This window comes from Narcine bancroftii, chromosome 13 (genome assembly GCF_036971445.1).
Source record: "Narcine bancroftii isolate sNarBan1 chromosome 13, sNarBan1.hap1, whole genome shotgun sequence".
Taxonomy (NCBI): domain Eukaryota; kingdom Metazoa; phylum Chordata; class Chondrichthyes; order Torpediniformes; family Narcinidae; genus Narcine; species Narcine bancroftii.
In genome coordinates this window covers 74,658,007-74,672,196 of record NC_091481.1, presented here as the reverse complement: position 1 = coordinate 74,672,196, position 14,190 = coordinate 74,658,007, and the positions used below count along the sequence as shown (strand labels likewise).

The following is a 14,190-nucleotide window of genomic DNA, read 5'->3' as shown; positions in this document are numbered from 1 at the left end:
TTCTGGATTGCCAGATACATGGTAAAATATGTACAGCAGGCACTCACAGACAGCAATAAGAACATCTCTTTAATGCTGAAAATGACTGTGAGAGAGAGAAATATTGGCTGTGACCCCAGAAATATGTAACTTTACAGATTCAAAGACTGTAGAAACAGATCCTACTAGCCCCACACTGTCTAGAAGCCAGAAATCTGGAGCACTGTACAAGCCCTTTGGCCCACAGTATTGTGGCAACCTAATAACCATATAAGACCTTAAAACATAGAAGCAGAAATAGGCCATTCAGCCCATCGAGTCTGCTCCGCCATTTAGTCGTGAGTAGATCCATTTCCCCACTCAGCCCCACTGCCCGGCCTTCTCCACATAACTTTTGATGTCCTGACTAATCAAGAACCTGTCAATCTCTGCCTTAAATACACCCCATGACCCGGCCTCCACAACTGCCTGTGGCAACAAACTCCAAAGATTTACCACCCTCTGGCTGAAGAAATTCCTATCCATCTCTGTTCTAAGTGGGTGCCCTTCAATCTTGAAGTTATGCCCTCTTGTCCTAGACCCTCCCACCGTGGGAAACAACCTTTCTCCATCTATTCTGTCCACGCCTTTCAGCATATGAAATATTTCATTGAGTCCCCCCTCATTCTCCTAAATTCCAATGCATACAGTGCTCCTCGTATGATAAGCCTTTCATTCCCCGAATCATCCTAGTTAACCCTCTCCAACGTCAGCACATCCTTTCCCAAATGAGGACTCACCAGTGCTTTATAAAGCCTTAATAACACGTCCCAGCTCTTATATTCCATTCCTCTTAAAATGAATGCCACCATCGCATTTGCCCTCTTCTAACCAACTCTAACAATGACCCAGAATTTCCCTACTGGATAACCGTCCATTTTTATTGGATCCATGGACCTATCTCTTCAAAGACCCTATTGTACCTGCCTCCATCACCGTTGCCAGCAGCACATTCCCCCTCGTGTCAGCCATTTCAGCCCTGGATAAAAGCCTCTCGTCATCTTATCCACCTCTATCAAGCCACCCCTCATCGTCCGTCGCTCCAAGGAGATCTCATGAGGGTTGCTCTCCAAACCACGCAGCATCCTGGGGAATTTCCTCTGCACCCTCTCCACAGAGTCCACATCCTTCCTGTAATGAGGTTACCAGGACTGGACACGATATTGTGGGGTCTAACTCGGGTCTACTTACACTTACTTTCATCCTCATCAGCTGTGCCCGCCTACCCCCACAATCTACCCTTCCCCCACACCCCTGGGGAAATTTACAATGGCTGATTAACACACTGACCCGCACATCTCTCGGATGTGTTGGGGGGGGGGGGGGATCCAGAGCAACCGGTGGAAGCCCATCCAGTCGCAGGGAGAAAGTACAAACTCTGCATAAACAGTACCCGAGATCAGGATTGATCCCAGGAGTGTAGTGTCAGGCTTGACTTCCAGTAGGGTGTGATTGGAGCCTCAACGTTAGAGTCATTTAGCTTGGGAGAGGACACTGGAGTTGATTCAAAATTTAAGGATTTGGAGGCAACTTTGATGGAAAACTCTCCAGTGTCTGAAGTGCCTGATGTAATGAAACAGTCCGTCCGGCGGCAACCGTCCAATACGTTAACAGGTTCTGGCATCTCAGTGATGGGATGACCCATCCTTGGCCTTTCTGGGTATAGGGGGTGGGGGGTGGTGTATCTACTTCTTCATCTCTGACGATGCTGGTTCGACTGGAACCCCAGCTGCTGTGAACGAGGTTCCTTCATGGAATGCTCCGGATTCCTCCCACCTCTATGAGTATCCCTGCAATGCACCAGTGCAGGGCTCCCGATGATGCACCAGTGAAGTACTCCCAGTGATGCAACAGTGCAGTACTCCCAGGGATACACCAGTGCAGTACTCCCAGTGACGCACCAGTGCAGGGCTCCCGGTGGATGCACCAGTGCAGTACTCCCAGTGATGCACCAATGCAGTACTCCCAGGGATACACCAGTGCAGTACTCCCAGTAATGGACCAGTGTAGTGCTCCCAGTGATGCACGAGTGCAGTACTCCCAGGGTCACACCAGTGCAGTACTCCCAGTGATGCACCAGTGCAGGGCTGCCGGTGGATGCACCAGCGCAGGGCTCCCAGTGATGCACCAATGCAGTACTCCCGATGGTGCACCAGTGGAGTACTCCCAGTAATGCACCAGTGTAGTGTTCCCAGTGATGCACCAGTGCAGTACTCCCTGGGTTACACCAGTGCAGTACTCCCAGTGATGCACCAGTGGAGTACTCCCGGTAACGCAGCAGTGTAGTGCTCCCGGTGACTCACCAGTGCAGTGCTCCCGGGGACACACCAGTGCAGTGCTCCCAGGGTTACACCAGTGCAGTACTCCCAGTGACGCACCAGTGCAGTGGTCCCGGGGACACATCAGTGCTCCCTGTGATATACCAATGCAGTACTCCCGGTGACACACCAGTGCAGTACTCCCGCTAATACGGTAGAGTTGGTATGTTAGGCTCTGTAAACTGTCCCAAGTGGTTGGACTTTGGTTGGTTGGGGGGAGGGGAGAGTTGATGGAAATTTACTGAGAATAAGGTGTGTGGGGATACGATGAGCGCAAGAAGTTAGCATGGATACAGTGGGCCGATGGACCAGTTTTGGCCACTCTATAACCACAAGGGTGGGGTTTGGTAGTCACGTGCCTTGTGCTGAGGTTGACGAATCAACTATCAAGCTTTCTTTCCCTAGGTGACCAAGAGCCTGCACTGATGTATCACTGGTACAACACAGGGAGCACATCATTGGATCCTTATCAGGCCCTTCAGCCCACATCCAAACTGTACATCATCCCATCGAGATTGGGGTTCGAGACTGGCGCTGTCTGTAGGAGTTTGAATATTCTCCCCGTGTCTGTGTGGGTTTCCTCTGGGGATTCTAGTTTCCTCCCACCATTTGAAATATACTGGGGGATGTAGGTCAATTGGGTATAATTGGGTGTCACGGACTCGTGGTCCAAAAGGGCCTGTTACCATGCCGGATGTCTAAATTTTTTAAAAATTAACCACCCACCTGTATCAACCCTCACAGATACCATCGATTGACCACATGAGATAATTTACAGTGACCATTTAATCTCCCTTTGAGATATGCGAAGAAGCCAGAGACCTCAAGGTGAGGTCAGGATCGAACCAGGGGGCCCTGGAGCAGCGAAGCTGCAACACTGCCAACTTGGCGCTCCTGAGTTCCAGGTGATTCACTCCATAAACTCTGCCTGAGGGACGACACTCTGAATAGGCATTACTCCCCTCTTTGTGGCCACTTGGCTGCTTAGACAATTCAACTTTCCAGCCTCGTTACAATTGTCAGTGTCGGAACAGCACAGAACTGTCCGTGGAACTTGTTGCCACGGGCGGCTGTGGAAGTGAGGTATTTAAGGCAGAGATTGACAGCTATTTGATTAGTCAGGGCATCGAGGGTGACAGGGAGAAAGCCGGGGAGTGGGGCTGAGTGGGAGGATGGATCAGCTCATGATTAAAATGGGGGAGCAGATTCGATGGGCCGATGGGCCTACTTTATCTGGTGATCTTGTAAACAACATGGATGGCACAGTTAGCATAGCACTTAGCGCATTGCTGTTATATCACCAGTGACTAGGGTTCAAACCCTGCATTGTCTGTGAGGAGCTTATACGCTCTCCCCGTGTCTGCGTGCCCCAGTTCCTCTGCGTGCTTTGGTTTCCTCCCACCCTTCAAAACATAAGGGGGTTGTTGGTCAATTGAGTGGCACAGGCTTGTGGGCTGGAAGGGACTGTTACCATAGTGTTGGTCTAAAATTTAAATTTTAAATATAATAGGGGTAGATTGGGGGGTGCAGTGGGGGGGGGGGAGTGGGGGTTGCTGGTTGCTAACAGAAACCGGAGAAGTTGGTGTTAATGCTATTCAGTTGGAAGGTGCCCAGAATGAAGACGAGGCGTTGCTCCTCCAATGTGCAGGTCTGGCCGTGCACGGGACCATGGACAGACATGTCATCAAGGGAACGGGGCAGGGAATTGAAATGGGTGGACTGTGGGAGATCCTCGCTATTGCGGCGGATGGAGCCTCGGTGCTCAATAAAGTCTGTGCCTAGTCTCTCCGACGTCAAGGAGTCCATGGCGGGAGCACCGGATCCAGTTGACAACCCCTGCATATTCAGAAGTGAAACGTTGCTCCCCTCGGAAGGGCTGTTTGGGGCCCCGAGTGGTGCTGAGGGTGCAAGTGGAGCCCTTCGGGTGCCAAAGGGGCAACTGGTGAGGAGGAACGAATGTATCATGGGGGGAGCAGTCCCCGCGGAAGGCGGGGGGGGGAGATAATTCTGGTGGGGGGGATCTCGTAGTAGGTGGCAGAAATGGTGGAGGAAGATGTGTCGGATGTAGAGGCTGGTGGGGTGGTAAGGAGATGAATCCTGTCCTTGTTGCGGGTGGGGGCGGAGGGGGCCAGGCCAGATGTGCAGGTAGTGGAGGATAGGCGGGTGAGGGCCGAGTTGATAGTGGTGGAGGAAAAGCCATGCTGTTTGTCTGATGAATGGCTTGCCACTGTTTGTTCCTTACACAACAATCCCAAATTGATGATCATTTCTGGGCACTCTCCCTGGATCATTGTGCCCCAAATGGTTCACATTTAGCACCCTCTCATCGTGCTGCTTTGTCCAACAGTCATCATAAAGTCTGCAAGGAACAAAGAGTGTCCCTGGGCAACTTGCTGAGAAAAATTTAAAGACATTTTATTTGTTAAAACCTTGAACAAAGTTCAGGAATGGGCCCCTATTTAGCTTGAATGAAGTGAGGAAATTTCTTGCGGTCTCAAGATATTAACAATCCAACAGTTTTTGAAATTAAACTAAATTTATAACAGAACCATGAAGGTTGAGGCTCCATCCGCCGCAATGTTGAAGCACATTGCCTTGTTCCCCTGTTACCTTCCCCCGTGACTGCAGGAGATGCTCCACTTGCCACACCTCCTCCCTCGCCACCATTCAGGGCCCCAAACAGTCCTTCCAAGTGAAGCTTATGAATCTGCAGGGGTCATCTACTGCATCCACCGCTCCCGCTGTGGTCTCCTCTACGTCAGGAAGACTGGACGCCGACTGGGAGGTCGCTTTGGTGAACGCCTTCGCTCTGTCCATGTCAGTGACAGTGGCCAACCACTTCAATTCTACACCCCACTCCCCCCCTCCCCCACTGATGTGCCTGTCCCTGGCCTCGTGCTCTGCCAAACCAAGGCTGCCTGTAAATTGGAGGAGCGGCACCTAATTTCCCATCTGGACACTCTCCAACCGGACGGCATTAACATCGACTTCTCTATTTTCTGCCAGGCCGCTTCCCGTTCTCCCTCCCTTCCCCATCCCTCTGTCTTCTTTCCTCCTGCTCTTCACCCCCTTCCCTCTCCATTCACAGAGCCATCCCCCCTCCCCCTGTTTGCTGCTGTGCCCTCCCTCCCTTATCCACCTGTGTCCTCATGCCTGTGGGAATGTGCTCTTCCCCCTGCCCCTTCCCCCTCCATTTTGTTTGGGCCTATATTCTGCTCCTTCATTGGTGAAGGGCTCGAGCCCGAAACGTCAGTGATGTCCCTTTATCTTTGCTGTATAAAGTTCATTGTTTGACCTGCTGAGTTTCTCCAGCGTTGTGTTTCTACATCAACCACAGACTCTGCAGACTGTTTATATTTGGGAGAGTGGACATCACTCACTGAGTCAGTATCTACTGCCTATCCTCATGACACTTTGTCGATCTTTGGTGAGTTGGAAGCCCCCATGGGTCAAATTGATGGTGAATGTCCTCTAACAAGCAACAAAGTGAACCAGAAGGAGGGGTTTACACTAACCTAGAAGGTAGAAGATTATGGCACAGTACAGGCCCTTCAGCCCATGAACCCCATAAACCTCCTCCACGACAATCTAAACCTTCCCTACCTCACATCTACCTACCTAAGAGTCTTTTCGATGTCTCTATTGTATGTCTCCACCACCATTCCTGGCAATATATTCCAATCTCTGTGTAAAAATAAAACTTAGCTCCCCCTTAAACTTCTCACCACTCACTTATAAATTTTTTTAAAATTTAGACAGGCCCTTCTAGCCGATGAGCCCATGCGACCCAATTAACCTACGGCCCCAGTATGTTTTGAAGGGAGAGAGGAAACCGGAGTCCCTTGGGAAACCCACATAGACACAGGGAGCACGTGCAAACTCCTTACAGAGAGTGCTTGATTTGAACAGCGGGGCGCTAACTATTTGCTATTGTTGCCACATGAAAAAGGTGCTGGCCCTGCGCCCTAGCTAAGACTTCTCTTGGAAGCCCTGATCATTCTAGTAAATTCATGTACTTGCATCCTGCCTGAGAAGAGACTCAATTCCTCTGTACAGTAGTTTTGTGAAGGAGAATCAAAAACAGAAAATGTTAAAAGCACCCAGCAAGTCAAGCAGCGTCCGTGGGGAGAGAAAGAGGGCTACTGTTTCAGCTCGCCAAACCTTCACCAGGCAGCAACGTGAACACTGTTTTCCCTCTCTGCGGGGGCTGCCTCATCAGCTGAGTGCCTCCAGCATTTTCTCTGTTCATCTGGGTTACTTTTATTTGAAACTTTTTGAAGTTTCAGATTACTAATGGAATTTAAATTTCCACAGTAGGCATGATGGGATTTGAAATGATTTGTCCAGCCCTTGTGGTAACGAGCAACCTCACCACACTTGAGTGTGTCAAGGAAGGGTAAATTCATTGCAGTTCTAAGCTCTTCAATATGTAAATTAGCTTGAGATTCTTTCACTGTTGTAGGGTACAATGTGAAAGCCGAAGGGATCCATGCTGAGTCTTGGATTATTTCCTCAATTTCTCTTGAACTGCAGAACCATTGCTCATCAAAATTACTACTGGAAATCTCGGGACTTACAGGGAGGTACATTTTGGGTGGGGGAGTTGGTGTGAGTGAAAATGGAAAAGAAAATTCCTCCCGTCTTCAAATAATGGAACCTTTAAGAGAGCCTTAAACCAGACACAAAACACCCCCATTCGAACACCTCACCCAAAAGGGTTCCCTTTGACGCTGCAACACTTGTTCACTACATTAATGTTGGTGACTCAAATCACCTTCATCAACTTCTGACCCAAGTATGTTTAAGTGGACAGCAACATTGACTTGGACTTTTCACAGCGGTTTGGACTTTCCTCCAATGTACTGCGTGAATCAACATTTCTTCCTGTGTGCACAAACTCTCACCCAAGTTTATGCATCCAGACTTCTCAGGACTGCTCTTGGGATTCTGCCAACTGCTCTTATCCTTCCTGTGCTTCAGTGAATGCTGGTCACAGACAGAGTTTACTGCAGCCCCAAAATCTTTGGCCCTTACAAATACTTATCATCTACATCAAGGATCTGGATGATAATGTGGGAAACTGGATCAGCAAGTTTGCAGATGACACTAAGATTGCTGGCGTTGGGGACGGCGAGGAAGGTTTATGAAGCTTGCAGAGGGATCTGAACCAGCTGGAAAACTGGGCTGAAAAATGGTCAATGGAGTTCATTGCAGACAAGTGTGAGGTGTTGCATTTTGGAAAAACAAACCAAGAAAGGACATATTCAGTAAATGGTCGGGGTACTGAGGGGTGCAGTAGAACAGAGGGATCTGGGAATACAGATACAAAATCCCCTGAAACTGACGTCACAGGTGGATAGGGTTGTAAAGAGGTTTTTTGGCATAATTGGGCCTTCATAAATCAGAGTATTGAGTACAGGAATTGGGATGTTATGGTAAAGTTATGTAAGACATTAGTGAGGCCGAATTTGGAGTATTGTGTGCAGTTTTGGTCACCTAATTACAGGAAATAAATTTGAAAGAGTGTGGAGAAGATTTACTAGGATGTTGCCTGGGCTTCAGGAACTGAGTTACAGGGAAAGGTTAAACAGGTTAGGACTTTATTTCCTGGAGCGTAGAAGAATGAGGGGAGATTTGATAGAGGTTTACAAAATTATGAGGGGGGTTAGACAGAGTAAATGTAGATAGGCTTTTCCCACTGAGGATGGGTGAGATACATGGGTTAAGGGTGAAAGGGAAAAAGTTTAGGGAAATATTGGGGGGAATTTCTTCCCACAGAAAGTGGTGGGAGTGTGGAACGAGCTGCCAGGTGATGTGGTGGATGTGGGCTCAATTTTAACATTTAAGAAAAGTTTGGATAGGGATATGGATGGGAGGGATATGGAGGGCCATGGACTGGATGCAGGACACTGGGATTAGAGAGAATAATAGTTTAACATAGTCTAGAAGGGCTGAAGGGGCCTGCTTCTGTGCTGTAATGTTCTGTGGTTCTATGTGTTCATTGAACACAGGCCAAGTTAAATGTTCCACAAGAATGTGGTTCTGTTAGTTAAAATAAAGAGCACAGCTGCTTCAAAGGACTTCGATTTTTAAACCATGGTTTCATTGAATTTTTTTGCAGTACAGAGGGACATCTGGGAGCCTCACGGATCCAGGTTCGATCCTGATCTGGGGCGCTGCAGGTGGAGTTGGCCCGTTCCCCATGACCATGTGGTTTTCCCACCACATGCATCCACGGGATTACGGGTGACTTGCTTCCGCTTCAGTTCCTCGGGCTAGGAGATGACCAAGGAATGTCGCGCAGGTTCTAATGGTGCAGGCGGATCTTGGCAAAGCAGGAACCAGGGGAGGTGAGGGCATTGGGAGCTCTCTCCGCCGTCTGTACCCAGTCTGCCGACAGCCCCATCGGAGAGACTCAAGGAGCCTCCAGGAATGTTCCTTCCTCCATTCTGAGCGAGGATTCCCGTGGACCAGTGTCAGAGAGATTTGCTATGACGGGGAAGACTGGTTGTTTCCCAAGCCTGATGTCAGACGGTGGAACGAAATGAATCACCCATTAGGGGCTGCAAACTGGTGACATTTCCCCAACAAGGGAAGCTGACGCACCCTCCATTCTCAATGATATGGTGTCCAATTGCAGTTAGAACCGTAGATCATTACAGCACAGAAAATAGGCCCTTTAGCCCTTCTAGTCTGTACCGAACTATTATTCTGCTTGGCCGCACCATACTGATTCACTTTAAGCTGGCAATGAATGGAGCAGATACAAGGTGAATTCGGTCTGCAGGTACAACTTCAGGCACCTCTGAGTTCAAGACGTTTCTTTGCAACAGCGATCAGCCTGTTGGAGTTGCCCTTGTTCCGCTGATCAGGGACACGCTGGCATCTGTCTGTCACTTATTTTTGCACAGGTTATAATAGTGAATATTTGTTATCAACCTACTCTGTGTATTAACTCTTTAATTCAATTAAGCATACGTCATTTTTAGCTATAGTTGTGTTGTTTTTGTAACTACCTGTTCAGATCGGAGATTCTTTGTTGTCAGGTAAGAAAACAGAAGTGTCATATCACACAAAATTGACTTTAGTTTGCCATAAGGCAGACAAAGATTTGCTATCAGCAATGCCCGGCATCCCTTACAGTCAGAGAGAGAGAAGCAAAAGAGAGCCCCCCCACCCCCCACCCCAGAGCCACTGAGTGTTCGTCCCCCCCACCCCCACCCTCTCCCCTGAGTCACTGAATGTTTGCTCCCGGCATTCCAGCAGCATTTGCAACCGCGCACCATCCAGTTAAATTTAAATATAGACGCACAGCCCGGCAACTGCACCGAGTAAGAGTTTCAGTGCGTATGCACATTGGACAATGTGTATGACAATAAGCTCATTGATGATGAAGGAGATCGTTCAGTCCCTTGTGCACAAGGGACCACAAAAAGCCCCTTCCCTCTTTCAACCCTCGCTCAACAGCAAAGCACTGGACAGAATGTTCATACAGGTACCATGGTGGAGTGAGTGTAAATGCAGCATAAGGACATGGAAAGGCAGAATCAGTGCCAAAGGGCATGTCCATGCTGTCTGTGTAAGTCTCTCACACATCCACAATCCATGCGCACAGACACGTGCACACACACACACACACACACACACACACACACACACACACACACACATGCACACACACAGACGTGCATGTGCAGACACCCACACACACAACACACAAGCACACACACGCACGTGCACACACACAGACATGCACACACACACAGACGTGCATGTGCAGACATCCACACACACACAACACACAAGCACACACACACACGTGCACAACACACAAGCACACACACAGACATGCATGTGCAGACACCCACACACACAACACACAAGCACGTGCACACACACACATACACACACACACACACACAGACGTGCATGTGCAGACATCCACACACACAACACACAAGCACACACACAAACGTGCACAACACACAAGCACACAGACAGACATGCATGTGCAGACACCCACACACACAACAAACAAGCACACACACGAATGTGCACACACACACACACACACACACACACATATACACGTCACACACATGTTCAAATCCTGCACTGTCTGTAAGGAGTTTGTACGTTCTCCCTGTGCCTTTGTGGGTTTTCCCCAAGGGGTCAAGTTTCCTCGCATGGATAAAAATGTACGGTGGGGGTGGTTTGTTGGTCAATTGGGTCTCATGTGCCAAAAGGCCTGTCACCTTGCTGCATGTCTAAATATTAAGCTTAAGGTATGGATATACTTCACACCTGGAGTCTCAACTTTGGGCCAACCACTGCTGATTCAGCAAACACAACCCATGATGTGGAATAGGAAGGGGCACGGGGATCTCAGATGGTCCAGTCAAAGCATTAACCTTTAAACTCTGAGGGAAGAAAGAATGAATCATCATAAATTCCTGCTCACAGTTGGAGAGAAGTGAGTCTCCATCCGTGTATTATTAGTCACCACAACTTTCTTTTTTATAATTTGCTCTTGTTGCAATTCCTGTTCTGGCCTGAATCTTGGTTTTACTTCACTTGTTACAGGAAATCTGGAGTCTGAGCAAATGCTGGTATGGGAAGAGAACATTTTGATTTACCTACCTACAGATCTCCTTCCGCAGATGTTGCCTGACTCACTGAGTGTTTCCACCAATGCTTTTTATTCCAGCATCTGCAATTCTTTTGCCATTTTTTTATTCATTATTATTGTCAACGATGATTTTGCTTCCTAAACATTTTTGGGTATATTTTATGGATTTTTTAGCTTCTGATCATGAAAATCACTTCAATATTTTCTTATCATGTACCGTTTTACAGATGTAACGTATTTTTGTGAGTTCCTGACATATTTTAAGTCTTCTAGTATATTGTCCACAAAGCGAGCTGCTTTGGTCAGTCCAAACGTGTCTGGGAACGCACTCAGTGTGGTTCGAAGATCTGCTGGTGAGGCCAGAGAAAATAGCCTCGAAGGCATTTAAAGGTGTTGTGAATTTTATTGGCAACTACAGAACACCAAACTACATCCATCTGATTGACAAAGTGCAAGAAACAAAACCATGGTGTGCCACATGTCATTGAAAATCCATTTACTGCATTCGCACTTGAACTCCTTCCGGCTGATCTCAGTGCCGTCAAGTGACGAACACGGTGAAAGGTTTCACCTGGACATTGCGACCATGGAAAAGCGGGATCAGGGCAACTGGAATCCATCAGAGCCGGCCGACTATTGTTGGACCCTGACACGAGAGGCATCAGATTCCGAGTACAAATGAAAATCAGTGGCAAAACATTTTTAGGCCAATTGAATTAATGCAACGTGTCACCGTCATTATGCGATTAAACAGGGTAAATTCAATACAAGTTAATGTTTCTCCAACTTCCTACATGAGGCAGCAAATCTGAAATTACCTTCGTGTTCAGCCTGAAGTTATCTATCATGATCAATGTTCCCTCTAAACGTTCTGTGTGCGCGCATGTGCACACGCACAAATATATGCTCATTGATTCCCTTTCTGCGTGCGCACACTTAGAGGGGACCCTGATCGAGATCCCAATTTTTTTTTATAGGAAGCAAACCTTTTGAAAAAAATTGTTGACCTGCGACACCTGTAGGCGCAGTCCAGCTGGTTGTGTAAATGGACCAGTGAAGCCTGGGGGAAATTCAGAGCGCTGCGGGAGTGGTGGGGAGAGGGGAAATCCATGGAGCGAAGGTGCAGACTCCACACAGACGGAGCCTGAGGTCAGGACTGAGCCGGGCATCCATGGAGCTGTGAGGCATCGTAACTTGCATTGAGGGCAACAATAACAAACCAGAGATTTCTGTTTACTCAACACTAACAACATGCTGAAGATATCCTCTCCAACCTGAACCCACCTTCCACCTCCTCTTCTGTTACAGTCTGGCCCTATCCCTGGCAGCCTGTGCAGAGCTGAGGAGGTGGTAGGTTAAGGTTGAATAGATATTTACCAGCTAGGATGGATAAAATGGACTGAATAGATTCTTTTCAATCAGAGTTCAGGTGCCTTCCCACATTTTGCTCATACCTTGATGAAAGGCCCATACCCGAAACATCGGCTCTGTATCTTTATCTTCCCAAGATCGTGTTATATGGCGGTCTCTCCACTGGCCATCGTGTCAGAGGTGCACCAAAGAAGAGGTACAAGGACTGCCTAAAGAAATCTCTTGGTGCCTGCCACATTGACCACCGCCAGTGGGCTGATATCGCCTCAAACCGTGCATCTTGGCACCTTATAGTTCGGCGGGCAGCAACCTCCTTTGAAGAAGACCGCAGAGCCCACCTCACTGACAAAAGACAAAGGAGGAAAAACCCAACACCCAGCCCCAACCAACAAATTTTCCCCTGCAACCGCTGCAACCGTGTCTGCCTGTCCCGCATCGGACTTGTCAGCCACAAACGAGCCTGCAGCTGACGTGGACATTTACCCCTCCATAAATCTTCGTCCGCGAAGCCAAGCCAAAGAAGAAAGAAGATGAAGGACACAGTTTGAGTTTCTCCAGCGTTGTGTTTTTAACTTCAACCACGTTGTCTATGCAGTCCATATGTCCTGAAATATGTCCCCTCCACGTACCTATCCAAATGTCCTTTGCACGATTGTTCCTGCCTCTACCACTACCTCTGGCAGCTCGTTCCACATTCATCACCCTGTGGGTGAAGAAGATGCCCCTCAGGTCCATTTTAAACCTTTCCCTTAACACTTTTAGGTGCCCACCACCCCCCCCCCCCCCCAACCAACCCTGGAAAAAGACTTTCTAACCCTCCACAAAGTCCCTGCTTCAGCTCTCTATGATCCAGAGAGAAATGTCCCAGCCTCTCCTTACAATTAAACCCTCTCCTCATTCCTGCACCCTTTTCAGTTTAATAATGTCATCCCTACAGCTGAGTTCCCAGAACTACGCTCAATGCTTGGCCTTGTACACGTGGAATACGACTTCCTTGCCGACCCACGAAGCAAGCTTGTCAAACAGCTTCTCCACTATTTCCATCGAACTCTTTACCTGTACCACAGTCTGGTTTAGGTCGACGCTATAAAGGTGCACCATAATGGACAAATTTTAAGGATTGTTTCAGTACCCATTGGAAATGATCACTTACCGATTGATGAGTTGTGATCACAATGAATTCCGCAAGCAGAAAAGTCCTCTGGAAGAAGAGGCAGAGTAATTGAATCATACAGCTCAGGTAAAGGCCATTTGGCTCACTGCGAGGGTGCTACCTAAACCAATTCTTTGCCTGCAGCACTGCAACGCTTCTTCAGACTTGTGACTCGATCTCCACATTTCATGTCTCTGTAACTTGCTCCTCTACAGTTCTCCAGCAGCCCCAAACCACCCCCATCTCATGCTTTCGGTTGATTATGTTAAAAACAAAGAGTCAAAGTGAACTGACCTCTGTCTGGGCTGACAAAGTGTGATTCACATCGAGCCCTGGGCTCCTTCAGGGTTCCTTCCTGATTGTGAGTCAAGGCAAGGAGCTTGACTAATCCATCTCGCCTGGCTCCAACTTTTGTTGAAGCTCTCTGGATCTCATGGTCTCAAGTGCAGCACAAGTGGAGCACATTTTACACTCTCCTTTTGTTCACCCTCCTTGTTCTGACCAATCTCATTTACATGCATGCAAATCGCTGACAGAGAAGCTATGAGGCAAGGTTTCCCCACGGTGACTCATTCAATGTCTCCTGCACTGAATTGTTTCCTCTTGGTTTGAGTTGCTGGGCTTTTTATTGGAAGAAATGTAATTTAGGGTGTAGGGGTCATGAGGCTGGAGTGTGACGGGGGGGCGGGGGGGGGGGGTGG

General features: G+C 48.3%; 1 protein-coding gene across 2 annotated transcripts in view; it reads right to left on the bottom strand.

Annotated features, from left to right (window-relative positions):
- LOC138748824 (TNF receptor-associated factor 3-like) overlaps positions 1-13,954 on the bottom strand; it is a 76,953-nt gene extending 62,999 nt beyond the window's left edge. Inside the window, exon 1 of one of the 2 annotated variants that reach the window (XM_069909624.1) lies at positions 13,784-13,954. The gene's annotated coding sequence lies outside the window, so the exon portion shown is untranslated. The remainder of the gene's footprint in view (positions 1-13,783) is intronic. The other variant, XM_069909625.1, reaches the window with a different exon arrangement.
- Between the last annotated feature and the right edge of the window lie 236 nt (positions 13,955-14,190).